The sequence below is a fragment of the Haemorhous mexicanus genome, chromosome 10 (genome assembly GCF_027477595.1).
Source record: "Haemorhous mexicanus isolate bHaeMex1 chromosome 10, bHaeMex1.pri, whole genome shotgun sequence".
NCBI classification, from domain to species: Eukaryota; Metazoa; Chordata; class Aves; order Passeriformes; family Fringillidae; genus Haemorhous; species Haemorhous mexicanus.
The window spans coordinates 16,073,087-16,090,540 of record NC_082350.1 but is presented as its reverse complement, the minus strand read 5'-3'; the positions used below and the strand labels follow the sequence as shown (position 1 = coordinate 16,090,540).

At 41.9% G+C, this 17,454-nt stretch overlaps 1 long non-coding RNA gene across 3 annotated transcripts in view; it reads left to right on the top strand.

Moving 5' to 3' along the window:
• The window catches only part of LOC132331749 (uncharacterized), a 55,408-nt gene that overhangs the window by 25,952 nt on the left and 12,002 nt on the right, over positions 1-17,454 (top strand). For 2 of the 3 annotated variants that reach the window (XR_009487673.1, XR_009487671.1), the window contains exon 4: positions 9,178-9,336. This is a non-coding gene — a long non-coding RNA (uncharacterized LOC132331749). Of the gene's footprint in view, positions 1-9,177; positions 9,337-15,177; positions 15,234-17,454 lie in introns of those variants that run through there. The other variant, XR_009487672.1, reaches the window with a different exon arrangement.

Genomic DNA, 17,454 nt, shown 5'->3' with positions numbered 1-17,454 from the left:
TCATAGCTGCTCACTTTCCTGAAATGTCAGACAAGTACTAGAAGTCCTTTAAATGATTTTTGGAGTTTTTTTTTTAATAATTAACAGCAAAATAAAAAAAAAAAAATGCCACTGCAGTACCTAGAGGAGAGAGACAGAGATGGGGATCTTCTCATAGTGTTCCTGCATCTTGGATGCTGCATGAAGGACTGTTCACTCAATTTCAAAAAAGATGTATTAGAAGTAGAAAGCATAGAAAAGAGCAGTAAGAGTAGCTATAAATATGAAACATGCCTTTTTTTTAAATGGAGAAGTCTAAATAAAGCAATGCTTCTCAGCCTTGAAAACTGGAGAAGCATTTGACAGAGGCTCATAAAATTGTGAGTGATATGGAGGAGGTGAATGGAAACTGACCTTTCCTTTCTCCCTGCAACATAAGAACTAAGGCTGCTAAAGAAACTAGATGGAGAGTGGCATTGAATAAAAGGAGTACTTTTTCATTATTTTATTGTGGAAGTGATGACAGATACTGGAAATTGCAAAATGAAATAAATTTAAGAGAGGATAACTCAAAATTCTGTAGGATCCATTCACCAGGGACTACTAAGCACAAGGGCCTCTGTGGGCTTGGAGATGGCTTCAAGTCCCTAAATTGCCAATGGCAGAAGCTGGAGGACTGTGACCATTCTGTGCACAGCCTGTGTCTTGTGTCTGTTAAGTATCTGTTTTTGGATAGAGCTGCACGTAAACTATTGGGCCAGATAAGGATTGGCTTTACCTGCACCACCATGCTTGTATCCCTATTCTACTAAAGTTGAACATGCTCGACTCCAAAATTTATTTCCTGCTTTGTGTTGTCTCACAGTTCACTTGGAAATATTCCTTTTCCTTTCTGTAGGTTTGTGTGAGCTTTTGGCCCAGCTGCCAAAACTCAGCTTTTCCTGCTTGATGTACGAGTTTCTGCCTCCTGACCCTATGGATCCCTTTTTATATTCAGAGATCAGCACTGTGTGTTTTCTTTTAAAAATCACTATATTTCAGCCAGATTCACAACATCAGTTGATTTATGAGCCCTGAGTTAAAATTACATGTAAACAGAGGACTAACTTTAAGCATATGCTTAAGTTCTGTGCATCTCAGCCACATGCTTAAGTGCTTTGCCAGGTAAAAATAGAAGCATGATTTAACAGTAAGCCTGACTTTCCATTGTGCTATTTTAGTTTTATGCTGATTTATCTCCAGCTAACTCAGCCAGGATACAGGAGTTGGTTTGGAGAAGACAGCTTTGGTCTGAAAACAAGTTATTCCAAACCCTAGGGCTGGAAGAAGTTCTCTAGGACCAAAGATTTAAAAGAAGGGGTGTGAGGGCAGAGTGTTAAGCTCCTGCTTCTGGATTCTTGGTATGAGTTTGAGTTTCATGCTGGAATTGCACAACATCCAGATACAAGTGGGTGTCTGGCTGAGCTGACTAAGTTAAAAGCATCCAGATGTGAATGTTTTGGCTATGGAAACTTTTGTACTTTAAATATGCTAGCCCAATTTTCTTGGGAGAATATTTGGACTTTTCCCTCTGCTAAGATTTCTTTTTCAGCATCATTTAAAATGTTGAGCAATGTAGGGATTTGTCCATAGCATAGCACAATAATCTGGCCCTTGAAAGGTAATCACAAGTCATTTCAACTGGATTTGCTTTAAAAATGAGCAGATATTAGGAGAGAAAAAGTACTGCTCCTATTTTTGAACTGAATTGAAAAAGAAACCTCAACAGTGCTTGAGAGAGGAATAGCAGAATATTGTAAATATTATGCTAGGAGGATGAGATGCTGCACCCACCCAGGTTTGATAGCAGTCCAAAGGCGTGGAAATGAGTCAGGAGACTGGATTCTTTAATTTCTAACATTGCAAGCTTCTAAATCAGAATCAGCAGCCTGATTTTGTTTGTATTACAGTTACCCTGCAGTTTGAAATGGAGACATCAGACTCTTCATAAAATAATCTAGATTTATACCAATTGCTTTCAGCTCTGTGTGAAATAGCTGCCCTAGAATTTAGAATGCTACTAACTTGAAATTGTTGAGAGCTCTTAGTTTTGAGTTATGTTATTGAATGTATTTCTTTGTTCTGAATTGGTTATTTAATAGGAGAAAGGAGAAGGCATGAGAAATCCCTTGAATCATTTGAAGGAAATACTGGTCCCACTCCACTGAAACCCTTGGCCGACAGATGTCCCCGAGGAAACCTTTAGTGAACATCAGATGAACAATGGTAGTAGAATTTCTATTGCACTCTGTCAGTTAAGGGAAATGAGGGGTCAGGACAACAGGTGGAAACCCATAAGTACCTAAAGGATGATGAAGAGAACACAGAGTAATATTTGTAATGCTTTGTGAGAGGCTGGGGGTTTAAATTTTTTTTTTTTGTCTTTAATATCGCCCACAAGGGTTACTGATGACTAAATTTTGTGTTCTTCTAGACTAAAAATATAAATGTGTTCTTATAGAAAAGCTAAAGGAATTTCTATATCTCTGAGGTTTTTGAGCAGCTTACCTCCTCACATTTGTACTGAAGTCTTTCAGGACTGGTAAGATTAGTCTCCTTTTTTAGCTGGGCAAATACAAACTTAATACGAAATTGTGTAGGCAGCTGCGTATTGACGTGAATGAATCACCAAAACTCATCAATATCTGCAGATATTTTCTTGACAGCAGTAGAAAACTGGAGGGCTGGAGCCACAGGGCACTAAGTAATAAATAAATAGGATATAAATAATTTTTGCTCGCACATATAGGAAGTACAATTCCCTTGAGTCTAGAGGTAGAAAGAGTCACCTGCATGGAGATGTGTGGCAGCTTTTTCTTTCCATCCCAGCAGAGGAATGCTGAAATAGAGTCTTTCACTGTGATGATAAAGCCAGACTAGTTTTGAAATGAGTGTCTGCTGTCTTCTGCAAATAAGATTGAAGCAGATGGTTTCATTGCTCCCCAGTCCCAAGCAGACATATGAATTCTGCTTAAAACACTGAGGAAAATACTATGAAAAAGCAGTGCAGGCTATGTGTGCCAGTGTGAAATGGGTGTAGAGATACCATGGGTAAAAGCAGAGGTGTAAGACTTGCCTCTAATGGGTACCTTATCTGGAGAAATTACATAAACTTCTGGGCTTATCTTGGAGTTCTGTGCACAAATAGGTGTGTGTGCACTGTCTGAACATAGCAGAGACCAGGCTAGGTCACAAAGATAGAGCAAGTCTTGTTCTCTGGGATGCCACATTGGGTTTTAGGAATATGGAGGTACATTCCTCATTTTGTTATAAAGTTTTTCCATGTCTTCCTGGCAGTTCTGCCAATATATGGGCAGGTAGTTATGCATGGTACTGTAGGCCAAAATATTTGTGCATTTAAAAATATACAGGGAGATGTGCTCTTGCAGAGAAGCAGTGAAAGGATTCCTGAGTGCAGTTATGTCACCATTCTGGTTCTGGGACTGAAATCTCAGCCATAGAAAAATGTTCTCCTGGAAACAGCAAACAACGAGTGACTTGTCCCCTCCTGCTGCAGTATATCCTCAAGTCCTGGTGCAAGGAGCTGCTTTTCATGTTGGCAGTTACATCTCCCTAAACATCTACATGTATATGCACGTGCTCTCTCTGTGTTTTTTCCACTTGAGCACAAAACACAAATCCCCTTCAGGTATGAAACCTCCACATCCTCACCTCTGGTTTGCTGTGTACCTCATCAGGAGCAATATGGGTGCACAGATGATGGCTTCCTTCACAATGTCCAGCTCCAATTTACTGCTCCTTTTCCCTTGCACTGAATTCCTTGCTAATGCCAATATAACCTCTGCTTCCCTCCCTCCATCCTCAATGTAAATTGACTTGCTGCAACCTGCTACTCTCCAGAAATTACAAAGCCCAGGAAGATAATTTGTTGCTGGTGCTGATAGCATCTGTTTATTCTAATGCACCAGTTGGGCTGTGCTCGCCTGCACAGGGGAGAAAATGACCTTCAGCAGAATCACAAACTTAACTCTGGATCAGCATCTCCCTCGGCAGCTGACTGCTGGGAATCTGCAGTCCCTGTTTTCAGGGAGGCAGCAGCCAAACCAGTGCAGAGCAGGGCTGCCACCAGGGAGGCAGAAGGCAACCTAGAGCTTTTTTGAGAGTAAGTATCTATCACAGTAGATTTGTGGCCTGAAAAAATGCTGTGCACCAGATCTTTTTAGGATGCTTGGATTCCTTGTTTTCATAAGTGTGAAAACTGCTTCTGCTACTTTGCACACCAATACCCAATTAGACTTCAATGCTGGTGCCTCAAGGAAGGTCTGATTAGGTCATTCTTACTTGGAGAATCAGATAAATAAAAAAGATAATAGAGTTTAAACTAAATAATCCATAGGAGTTCAATTGACTGACTGGTTGTGATAAAATTGATAACAGTGGCACAAAAAGAATCTTCTTTGTATCTTATGAATAAACAGAAGATGAATGTTTTCTCTGGATAATGGAATAATTTTCACTTCATTGGTACTTGGGAGTATATTAATCAGGTTTTAAAGTTACATATGCAAATCTCACTGGGTTTTTCTAACTCCAAATCCTAGAGGTACAAAGCCAAAGAGCTCCCTAGGTCTTTATTTTGATTTCTGATAAGAAACACTGGGGAAGTTCTAGAGGCTAAAGAAATCTAAATTTAGATCAATATTTTAAATAGATTGCTATGATCATTAATAATCAACATTAATATTAATTCAAGGATATTCAAGGATATGCAAGGAATACATAAGGAATAACACACTGAAGCAATGTATCACATGAAGAGACATCTAGTACTTTTTTTTGAAATTAATTAAGGTCAGCTTCAGTTAGATTTTAAAAAAAGAAATCTGGTTGATTATTACACTAATGTTGATGGAAGAACTTCCTGTATGCCTTAAACTTGTTCCCATACATATTCTTTCATAAACTTAAATGGAATAGTACCAAACAAGAAACAGCAGATGGATTCCAACTGTTTCAGTTATAAATTTCAAAGCAGGATTTATGAAGAGATTTAAAGTATACATCAAATAGTTGTGTTCCTAGTGGGACCCATTTATTGCAATAAGTGTTGCTTAATAGTGTGGCAGTGACTGCAAGAAGGGGGGAACTCCACTCTGCTGGTGTTAGCAGATGACAGAAGGAGCAGTTTAGCATGGTTTGGATCCTTTGGTAGAATGGAAATAGCAAATAATTTCTCTTTTCAGGATCCTACAGGTAAAGGAAATGAAAAATCCGAGATCTCTGCAGCAGATGGAATAGACTGGGCTGAGAAACAGCAATCTGGAAAACAACTGAGGACTTGAGTGCATAATTGGCTGAGTGTCATCTCTCACTTCAGTGCCGTGGCCAAAGGGTCTAAAGCAATCCTTGGAGCCTTTCTAATGCCTGCTTGATATTCCCTGTCTCTCTGCTCAAGGATTGCTTTACTGCTGTGTTTGGCATTGGTGCAGCTGCTTTGGGAGCACTCCATCCAGCTGTGGTACCCACAATTAAAGAAGGATGTTGAAAACCTGGCGATCTTTCAGAGAGGAGCCACAAGAATGACTGGAAGATTGGCAAACACTTTTCAGAGCAGTCCATCCCCTTAGCTTACTAAATGAGAAGTCAAGAGAAGTCTGGTTCTCGAGTATGCTATATAAGGAAGAGAAATTCAGAAACAGAAGTTCTTTTAGGCAATAGTGTAATAAGAATTAGTAGTAAGAAGTTCGACAAGTTCATACTGCGTATAAATCTTCAACATTTAACAGCAGAGACCATTCTTGGAGCAAAAGTCAGGGCTATGATTTTTTCCATCCTTTGCAGTAGAGATTGGATGCTTTTCCCATCAGCTTCACTCAGGTTCATGCAGGATATTCATTCAGAGCAGTCTGTTACTGGCATCCTTTCAGAAGTCAGACCTATGTGACCATAGCTGCCCTCTGGCTCTGTTAATTTACAGATCAGAGTTCTCACTCCAAACTGTGATCTAGAGACACACAATCCTTCAACACACTAATTCTGCTGTTTGATGCTAAACCCCATTCTTCAGTTTTACTGTAGGATTGGATAGAAAAAGCAAGAATTTGCGGAAGAATTTATATGTGAGATTTTGTTTGACCATATGAAAAGCTTTGGGACTAATGTTAATTTTAAAACCATTTTTCCATGTTTACAATTCCTATATCAGCACACAGCCTTTTGCAGGGAGCAGGGCAGGATGTTTTGAATGAACAGAGTCAGGCTCCTTTTCATCAAAGGCTTGAAGTCATGGTGTGGCAAAAGGGTCCACCAACATATGTGAAATGGACACAGGAGAGCAGGGAAGAAAAGAACTATCTCTGGTGCCAGGTCCTACCCCTCATGTTCCCTGTAACAGAGCCTGACCTTGCAGTTTTGACTACCAGTCAGTCTGTGTGGTGCCCTGTGGCCCTGGTTGTTACCCTGCCTTCCTCTCTGAGGAGAGAATTCCTCTTGGGCAGCAAAAAAAAGCACATTGGCCATGGCACAGTGAGGAATTCTGCCTTTCTGCTGCCCACTTGTGAGAAAGAAGTCTGCCTGAAATCTTCCCCAGCCTTCAAAAACAGAAATGGGCAGGGCATATCTCAGTGTTTGTTGAATTGGGATTGAATTCTAATATTCTTTGATCAAACCTCAAGTTTGGAGGAAGTCTGAGCCTTGAATTTGGGTTATTGACATTTTAGAAACACTACTTTCTGGTCTGCTTCCCTAGGACCACTCAAAACTCTTCAAATAAAACCATATCTGTGGGTTTTTTCCACTTCCCTACTGGGCTGCTTTGATTTCTGAGCTCTGAGTTTAACAAATAGAGGCCACTTTGCTCCCTCCTACAGAAAAGTATTGTCACCAGGATGATGTGAAGCAACAAAATTTTGCTGAAGCCTTGATCTGAAATGTTTTATTTCAAGGGAGGTTTTTTTGCTTACTTTCATGTCTTTATATAGCTTCCTCCAGGAGCACTTTTGTAAGACCCAGTCTCTGCTATGATTGAAGTTGATTCTTCAATCAAGAAGTACTCCTAGTTTTCCCCATTTTTATTGGAGAAACTTCCCTTTTTCTATCCCTACCCAAACTGTGGAAGAGAGCCCAGCACAAGGACCCGCAGTTGGTCCTGGTTCTTCACCAGGCTCTCCATGCTGACACCTACCCAGGGCCCTTGGCTTCCCTTGGGCATCAGAACAAGTGTGGTTATTCAATTGCTTGTATAAAGCTGGGCTTTTGAAATCCCATCCCCCAGGAGCTCTAAGGGATGCTTCTTGTTCATTTTTTCTCTTTAAAGCTCTTTATCAATGTGGTTGATAGAGATGTAGTTCCCTGTTTCATTTGAAGGTATTTGGTATGATGACTGTAAAGTGATATAAATATTTTAGTTATCAGCAGTTGATAGGCATTCAAGATAGGCCATGGGATGATTACATTTGATACCTTTGTGGAGCAATGGTAGAGATATCATGAAAAATACCTTTTAAAATATATTCTGTTTTATAAAAAGTAAGTTTGGTTTGGATTAGTTGGAAACCTCTGAACAACCTAATAATAAAACTGGAAAGAAATTTTCCTTTTTTCAATATACCATCAATTTTGGGTCTCCTTAGTCAAGAAAAGATTGCTGTTGAAATTAACTTTGTGGAGATCCTGCCAAAGCAAAAATAACATTGAAATAGATTGTGTTGATTCTTACAAGACAAACATTCTTTCTGGAGCTGTTCTGAAAGGACATTTCACCTGGAACAAGAAAATCAGGTGAGGAAGAATTAAAAAAAATTTTTTTGGGTGCCTCAAGTTTTGGGTTTTTTGTTAAATAAATATATTGTATTATTAGATTGATGAAAGCCCTGTTTGTATAAGGATAAAGTGATAGATTAATGTGATCAGAATAAAGGGATAAATTAACTTGTGATTTCTAGTTTTTCAAAAATCAATACCTTTCACATTTATATTTCTCCAAGTTTCCAGAAAAACAGATGAATGACTCTGTGTGTTCTCTGGGGCATTGTATCTATCAGGAACCCTTTATTCTCCCTTAAAATATGCTCTGCATGGTAAATATAACCTCTTCACCCAAAAACCTCTAATTGCACATCAGCCTTCCAGCTTCAAGCTGTTCCATTTGTGTGCAGAGAGAAAGAGTGAATCACTGTCTTAATTAAGGTCAGTATGTGATACCTCTGCTATTCTTCCAGCTATTCTCAGCTGGTGAATAAAGAGTTAAAAATAGGACACAGACTGTCCTCTTCTGTGGTCTTTACTGCTAGCCCAGCATGCTTATAGAACCTTTCTCACTGATAGTGTGTTTTGATTAATATTCTCATTTCCATGCAGATTTTTCTTTAAAAGCCTAAGTTGAATGCAGACCACAAGATCAATTAAATTGTGTTTGCCAGTACATCACTGGCAGGTCAGGCCATCGGTCACACAGGAACTTTTTTCAGCATAACTCTGAGTTGATTGATCTTAATATTTTTAGTGCCCCTTGATAGGGTTATTTTTGTTTAAAGCACATCAGTAGAAATAAATCAAATCCATTTCTGGGACTCCAGCTAGAACAGTAGTGGAAAGTCAGGGTCAGGAACTTAAAAGGGAGGGGAGAGACGAAAGAGGGATGTGGGTTCTACATCAGTGCAGCATTTTCTCCCCAAAACTTGTATGAGCTTCAATGCAGGCCCCAGGGGAAAGAATTTTCTGTCTGGCCTACAGAAGGGAGTGGTCATGTGTTGGGAGAGGCAGGGTGAGAAAGCAGCTATGTTGTTCTTAGAAAAGCTTCATTGGCAAACAAGCACAATAATTTTGCAAAAGTAAAAAAGTCATCCCCAAGAAGGAAAATTTTGCTGACAAGGTGTTAAGAGATGAAATATCTGCTTTTATTTGATTCTGTTCTCTAAAGGGATTTAGAATTTTGCTGTGTAGTTCTTTCATACCAAACTAACTTTCAAAGTAAATTCAGTTCCTCTGCCAACACACTTTTTAAAAGGGTAACACAGCTCTATTTCCAGAACTTCATCTTGTTTGAAATTTGTTGAATTTGTTGGGTTTTTTCTGGCCTAAAGTGAGAGTGAGTGCTTCAGGTTCTTTTTGGGTTGGCGTAAAAATAATGGTTGAATCCTGCAGAAGTCAACCACGGACAGACATTTGTAACATCAGGTTGTGTGCGATTTCTTTCAGGATCAGAACAGAGATCCCACAAGGGCTCCTTAATGCTGCTTGGAGGCTGATCCCTGCCCTCATCCCTCCTTTCCAGAGCCACAGGCAGTGGGCAGTGCTGGGGGCAACCTACTCTCCCTTCTGGAGCTCCAACTGGATCACTGGCACCAGGTTTTTAAGGTATGTTATGGCAAAGATAAACAACAGTTTTAAGATTGCTGGAGTGCTTGGATTCAGCTTGTTGGTCTGGCCTTTCAGTAGGTCTGGAATGAGAACAGAAAATGGTTTCAACCCATATTCCCCCTGGATTGTCTGTAACCATTCAGTCCGTCCTGCAGGTATATCTCTTTCACAGAGTGGGTGAAAAGAGTGAAGGAGCAGGGTGTTTTGTGTGTTCAACTCGTATCAGCATTGAAGCACTTGTGGCGGTTCTCCCATCAAGGCACGCTAAGTAGGGACACCTCACAAGGCAATGTAAGGGCTGTATTTTATGACCTGAATGTAAAGCCTGTATTCGTTTCAACCTGCTCCTAGTAACATGCGTCTAATGCTAAATTATCTCTTTCATGTGGTTTTTGTACTACACGCTAACCTCAGATTGCTTTCATGTGTTCAACTTTCACGAGTTCAAGAGTTTTGCAGGAAGAGCAGTGAAATGTGTTTTTGTCGATCTCTTTAGTTTTGGGGCCAAGCTGGGTTTCCAGTGGGCAATTGGAAAGCACTGACTGCCTGGAGGAGCAGGAGTCAGCAACCTGTGTGGTGCAGGCATGTGTGAGTGCCTGTGCCTGGAAGTGACTACAGAGGATCCCATTTGGGAAGAACTGAAACGGTGCAGGGCAAAGGCTGGAACAACCCAGGGACAAGCAGATCAGGATGGTTTGGGAAATAACCTTACAGGGTCCTTATTTTCTTGAGCATATGTGTTTCTAGAGATGTAGTCGTGAGTGTATAAATGATAGACTTCTCAATGGTTTCTGCTGAGCAATGCTGTTCCACAGCAGGGGCTGGACTAACAGCTTTAGGGCTGCTGGGCTCACTTCTTGCTGACCTGTCTAAGCCTGAATCTGATTTTTAAACTAGAACTACTTTTAGATGCCTTGGGAAATATTTAGGACGGGTGGCTTCCACATTTGGTTATTGAGATAGGGCAGGTACCAGCACAGCAGTAGTGATGGGGACTTTGTGCTTGTCATGGGGTCATGTGGATTTCCTCCCTTTAAAGCCAAGTGTCCACAGCCCCTAACTCTACCCGAGCAGAGAGGCTGCACTGTGGCAGGGCAGTGCAGGGGTTACAGCCAGGCTCAGGAAAGGAGCTGAGGCGTGCCAGCATGCCAGGGATGCTTCTCCCAGACTGCCCCTGGCCAAGGGCTGTCACTGTGATGGATGCCATGGCGTGGGCTGGCAGACAACATCTTCCTTAGGGGCTGTCTCTGTTCTTCTGCACACAAAAGCCCCAAACCTCCCCACTCGCAGCACCTGCTTTGCTCCTCCATGCCACAAGTCCTCCCTGGAGGAAGAGGGAGGAAGAGGGGCAGCTCTTTCTGTGTCTTCCTGAGTGGGATGATCTCAGCATGAGTCACTTGCAGCAGGATGTGGACCCTGTTTCTTTGGAAGCAGCTGCACAGCTCAGCACGTCCCTGACACAGCTTCTGGAACAGGGCAGGGCACCTTCCAAACTGAAGCATTCGCGGGCAAGGCTCGAGCACACTCTAATTTTGTGAATGGCTCTCACCCGAGAGCAGGATGTAATGACCAGAAAAGGGTGGGGATATTGTAGATCAATTTCCCTCATTCTTGGTGTCCAGTTAGTGCCCTAAAACAAACTTGTGAGCCTACAGGGAAAACCACAGGAGCAGTGAGCTCTCTATTACAGCTATTGGCTGTAACAGAAAGGGAGATATTTGTTCATTGATCACCTTGTGGTCTTGGGTCATGTCTCATTAGGGTTTCTCAGTGGCTGAGGATTATTCCTGAAATGTCCAATTGAGTCCCAGCCTTCTTGAGTATTTTTCTTTTTTCCTCATTTTGAATGTATCTCAGGAGATTATCAAATACCTCCTAGACCAACACCTTCCTTTCCTCACAGAAAGGCCTACCCTCCCCTTGAGTCATTGGAAAACACTACCACAAAGCCATTTGCTTGGGCTGAGTGACATGCTGGGCAGTTAATGAACCAGCACAGCTGTGTCCAAGCATCCCAGCAATGAACACGGGCTAAAATAGAAGCCACAAGCGGGAAACATGCAAACCCTTCCTGTGCCAGAGACAAAATCCAGGGAATGCTGGGCTGGATTGCTGGATTTTCACGCCTCTCACTAAATAAATCCCAGTCTGCAGTCCACCCGTCCACTCTGTCTGAGTTGGTGGCTCCTTAAAAGCTTTATGGAGGCATTTCCAGTGGGGCATCTTCCAGTAACAGCAGAAACCCTCAGGCAACACCTTTAGGGTAGACACACCTAATTAGGCTGGTTTTTAGAAAGGTTGGTTTGCTACTGGCAAATGACCCATCACAGAGTTTAAATGACCAGCTTGCCCAGTTTTTAACTTCACAAAGATTTTGTTACAGTTAATTCTTTCCTGATTGTCCCTCAACCCTGTTCCAAGTAACTTCAATGATACATCTAAAGTCTATTTAAAATAAAGGGTGGAGTACTTGTCCCTCTTCTTCCTGCAAAGAAACAAATCCAGGCCAGTCAAAAGGTTTCAACTAATATTGGATGATACTTAATATATGAAGCTATTTGGGTTGCTTAATGATCCAAGTGTGGTGAGTGGAAGAAAGTTGTCTAGCTTTTAATCAACATTTTTGCAATGCTGGATGCAGAACTGGGAGCAGTAGTTACTATGTAGCCAGTCCTCATTATTTTATTCTGAATTTTGCACTGTGATACTATTTAAATTTTTTTTTTTTTAATTTATTAATATCTATGAAGTTGAGTTCTCATAAAAAACAACCAACCAAACAGCCCCTCAACCAATCCATAATGTGTTTCTAGCCTTACACTTATGTAGAATATGACCCATGTATACCCCAAAGTAAAATAAAAATACCTCACCAAATCTTACAGTTTCTGAGTCAAGCCCTGTACACTCATATTCCATTTTGCATTTAACTTTTTGTGGTGTTGGCATTTCTGCAGTTATAAGTCAAGGGCTGCCCTGAAGCAGTGATTTGATCTCCCTTGCCTGAGCTTGCCCCACGAAAGCCTATCGGTAATAAATATTATCCCAAGTGACTGTGGTGTAAGTAATGGCATTCCTTGCCCAAAGATCAGCCTCCAAAAATCACACTCTGTTCATGTTTGGAAAGAACTGTTGGGGAGAAAGGTGCAAATGACTCTTGCCTCTGCTCGGAATGTCAGATACAGATCACCTGGACACCAAGAACAAGACAGACCCAGCAGGACCCAAGCAATCTCTAGTTCCTGATGTCTGACCCTGTTTTTTTAGTGAAGCTCATGTCTGAGGCTGTGCTCAAACCACCCTCTCCTCCCTTTTCTATGACGAAGTACATGGTGCCCTCCTCTCTTTGGGCATGGCAGCCCAGGCCAGCTGTGCACAGATGTGCACCTTCCCAGCAGCAGCAAGGCCAAGCTTACTCTAAGCAAGGATTAATGTCTTGGGCCTGAGCTTGGCCAGCAGCAACCAATAGGGAGAGATGTGAAGGACATCAGACCATGCATTTAAGGCCTCCATGGCTTGAATCCCTGCTTTCACCAGTGCCATCACTCCGGCATTGTCCTGGAGAGGCTTCCACGCAGCACTGTGGGATAAGCCCAGGTGCTCCCTCCTTAACTGTCCATGGGAGGTGAGTGTCACTGGTGATCCTATGAGGAAAGAATGTGTCCTTTTTTTAGTGCTCCTCCTTTTTTCTTTCTTGTGTTTGCAAATAAAAGTGGGGTGGGAGGATTTGGAAATACATTGCTTCATCTGTATTTTTAATTAAGCGCTTTGCATTTTGAGCTTTGCTGTAAAATATGATAGATTTCTTCAATAATAATTACATTGGGGAAAAACAGCTTCATTTGAGTTGCATAAGACTTGCTTTATCCAGGCGTGTGGTTTTATTAGAGCTTAAATGTGATTATCTAGGGAAGACCACAAGCTTTTGTTTAGTGATAAGAAGGGTCAAAAAAATTAAAGGAAACACAAGCCATAAACCCCTCTCTGAAGGGTGTTTGGTTCCACCACAGTACACTAGTGATTCTCCCTGGAATCAGCATGTGGTTCCCTTATCTTGTGATGGGGAGATAGACAGTCCCTGGGGAAAGCAGTAAACTGGAATGGAAGGAATGGAAAACACAGAGTGTGATTATCAAAGTCCCTGTCCCTAATCCATCCTTAAATGTTCCCATAGTTCTGTGCAGTTTGAATTCCATTAATTACGTGATGGATTTACAGTTTAACATTTCAGATATAATTACCTCTTATTATCAAAAACAAAGGAGACACGTGCCAGTCTCAAAGAGTAAAGACATAGCCCTGAGGAAAGGGATTAGTTCATCTTGTCTTTTCCCCTCACACATGCACATGCAGATATTTCTGCACAAGTCCCTCTATACCTACTTGTCAGTGCATTCCTTGTTCCTTGGCTCCCAGGGCTGCTCTTTCTTCATTCTGGGAAGTGGTTGAAAAGTCCTTTGGTTGATTAAGTTCATGGTCATCATCATAGGCTCGGGTATCAACAGCGGTCCAGCTATTTGAACTTTGATATGCATGGGAAGACTAAAATAAGCTGTTTAACAGTGCTTCCCAAGGTTTGGACAACTGGAAACCTACTGGGCATCAGGCAAGAGCACCAGGGTGCTCACTGAAATCCCTGTACCTGGTTCATAGAGTGTAAAGTGCTTCACAGAATGCTGGCTGTGTAAAGCACTAATTCTCATTTGTTGTTGTCCTTTTTGCATTTAGGACATGCAACATGTCTGCAGGATCTTCCATACCTTGCTTATTCTCTCACTGGAAGTATCTTGAGTTACTCTTGGGATCTGGCTGTTGAAGGAATTGATTGCAAATGGAAGCAGGGCTGAACTCCAAATTTTTTTTGCATTTAGACATGTTTATGAAAATTGTTCACTTACTAATATCCAGTCAAACCATTTCAGTCTACTCCTAAACCTAAACATGATGACTAATGCCCTTTGCTGCAAGTGGACATCACTAATATTGCACCACAAGTAGTGAAAATGAATTTTAAAAAAGTAAAAGGTACCTTTTATGGTAAGTGCTGGTGCAACTGAGAGATTCTGAGACAGGGGGCAGTGAGGTGTGTTTGTGTGTATGTAGACACATAGTCAGCTTTGGAGAATGACACTGAAGAATTATCTCCATTACAGCAGGGTGGTGCCATTTCTCGTATCAGCCTCATTCATCTCTCTGCATCCTGTGCCAGGAATAAGAGGCTGTGATGATCAGTGACACAGAAACAGCTACCTGATGGTCCTGTTGTGTACACACTGAGGATGTTGCCCTGGAGACCATGTGGCAGCAAGGGCAGTGTTCCTGTTTTCATCCAGATGCTGGGAGCTGCTTGGAGAAGTTCATCCATCAGGGAGGTTAATTGGGGGCTTCATCAGCACTGGCCCTCCTTGCCATGTGGCTTCTTGCTGCCCCTGCAGAGCTCCTAGAGGGGAACAGCACAGTTACCAAAATACCCCAGGAGCAGAGGAGAGCTGGGCTTTGAGCACTGTTTTTTTGCTTGCAGCCACGTGTGGCTGTGCAAGTCATCCAGGAGTGAGGCCACTAAATCCTCATGGGGGTCTGAGCCTCTTCTGCCTGTTTGCAGCCCTCTGCCCTGCTTACCAGGGTGGTGTCAGAGGGCTGCCTTGGCACAGCATGTCATCCTCCAACAGGGATTAATCCCACTGGATGTGGACACGGCAACGCCTACACCTGAGCTGTCTAGACACCCCTTCTAACAAGCAAAAAGCAAGAGGTGTGGCTAGGGACTGAGTCATTTTAACTTGACAGCCCAAACAAGCCTGGCTAATCTACCCTAAAAAGATGCCTGTTTTTTTCCAGCAGCTGCAACAGGAGCCCAGGGTGCCCAGGTTGGATGGAGATCCTGCATTGTAAGGCAAGCTGAATCCCTTTCCCTGGTTCTGTGTTGGCTGTGGCCATGTAAAGCACCAACAGATGAGAAAGCTGATTTTGTTCTGTGCTGGTCTCTGTGTTTTCCAGGTCTTCTGCTGTTTCTGGGGTTGCAATAGGAACATCCAGCTATCAAGTCAGTGCCCCATCTTGAATTTTTATATATCCCTCTTTAACCTCTAATGAACTGTACACCTACAGGTGTGCCTCAGTGTGGTCAGTGCAACCAGCAGGGCACAATGCTGAGCAAAGATTGTATGTCCTTTCTCAAGGAAGTCAGACCCTATTGAGAGCTATCATCAGTTACACACAAACTCCCCAAATTCTTGGTGTCTCCTTTACCCAAGCATGAGATCATTACCTGGTGTGTGGGGGTTAGTGAAGAAAAGCCCACAGCGCCAGGCTTCAAAAAAGAGGTGAGATTCTAAACGACTTTCAAGTGTGTGGCTGGGGTTCTGCTAGCTGTTCTCCAGTTCTGTGCTGCTTCCAGATCCTGGTGATAGGCACAGCATTCAGCAGGAGCTCTAGCAGCCAGTCCATCAGAGCAGCAGTGTATAAATCAGGAGATGAATGCAAGGAGTCATCAAGGGTGAGGAGCTGGCTTTAGGAGTATGTTTGCACCCATCTGAAACCTGTCCACTGACATGTTAAGCCATTTTCTGAGCTTCACATCATTGTGTTGTGTTCTTTCTTTCCATCGAGTTTGCATAAAGAACAAGCCTTTGGTGTAGAACTTTTCTGCCTTTGACACTCCCAACTCATTCTTGCAAGTTTATATTTGTGGTTGTTGTTATTGAGTAACCAGTAATAAATAATCTTTTGGTCAAGACTCTTAAAATTGGTCAGTGCACCTCAAAGCATCTCTGAGTTGTCTGTACCATGAGAGCCATTCCTCCTGATTTAGAATTAGGTGAAACACTGACATCCTGGGGCATTTTAGAGTGAGACCAAGCAACCAAAAATTTGTGCTCTCTTGTATTTAGGGGGATGTAGCATTCCCTAACAGAAATCCTGCCCACCTGGATGTAGACAAATCAACAAAGTCCAGAACAGTCTGAAAGAAAATACCTCCTCCATCCAAAAAATGTGGGTTAGAAAGGAGACTTTTGCCTGTGCCTCCTGCTTCAGTTTAGAGTTAATCAAGCAACTTCCTCCTACAGAGAAAGTGTTTCTGTAAGTGGCAGAAGAAAAATATTGTGGAGAAAAAAAAAAAAAACAAACTAGCTCTTGAATTCCAAAAATACTGTCTCCTTTCAAAGGAAGATTTATAGGCAAGAAGACAATCTCTCTTACAGAGTTTTTCCTGACACTTGGAGTCCACTCTCTGGAAACAAGTATACAGTTTAAAAATATACTGGAAGAGCAGCTTGGACACAGAGAAAGGAATGACCTGTAGTCCTAAAAAACAGAGAAGCTTTTCAGTAGCTTGAGGCTTGGAACAAGAATCTAAAAGTTATGTAACACCAGTAAAATTTGGGGCATTCTTGTTACCTAAAAAATAACCATTCTTGGCTTCTCGCATTAATATCTCTTCTTAGAGATTACGTTAACTGTTTTGTGGGGAAGCTGGATGGAAATCTGCAGCTGTGGTGGTGAGTTTTCTTCAATGTGTACAGGGTCGGGATGAGTGAGTGGCTGGGTTATTTGAGGGCTGGTGTTCCTGAGCCCTCTTTGTCTGGGATCCAGACAAGCCTTCCTGTTGAGAAACACTGTCCTACTTCTCCAGTGCAAGACAAACAACAGAACTGTTCCTGCTCTAGCAGGACAGTGGAAGCAGTAAACTCTTTCCAGTTAATGCTACAAGCATGGAGTGGCTCCTGGAGCTATCAAAGCAGAGGTAACACACCTCCTTTCTTGCTCTCCTGGTTTTATTAAGAAAGTTTTGGTTCTTGCAAAATTCTAAGAGATGTTGTATGGACCTTTCGCAAGGAAAATGTTGGATGCCCATGTGCACCTCTGAGGTGGAAACAATGGGTACCACTAGCTCTATTCAAGGACATGACTTCATTTTCAGCATGAATGGAAAGTATGTGGGAATGCTTAATAGCTTTTCCTAGAACAAAACAATAACCTGAACAAATTGCCCCCTTCCAAAAAAAAAAAAAAAAAAACCAAATAAAACCCAAGCAACAACCCAGCAAAAAAAAAAAAAACCCAACCAAACAACAAAACAAATAGAGGCATATGTGTTTCATTAAAAAAAAGTAT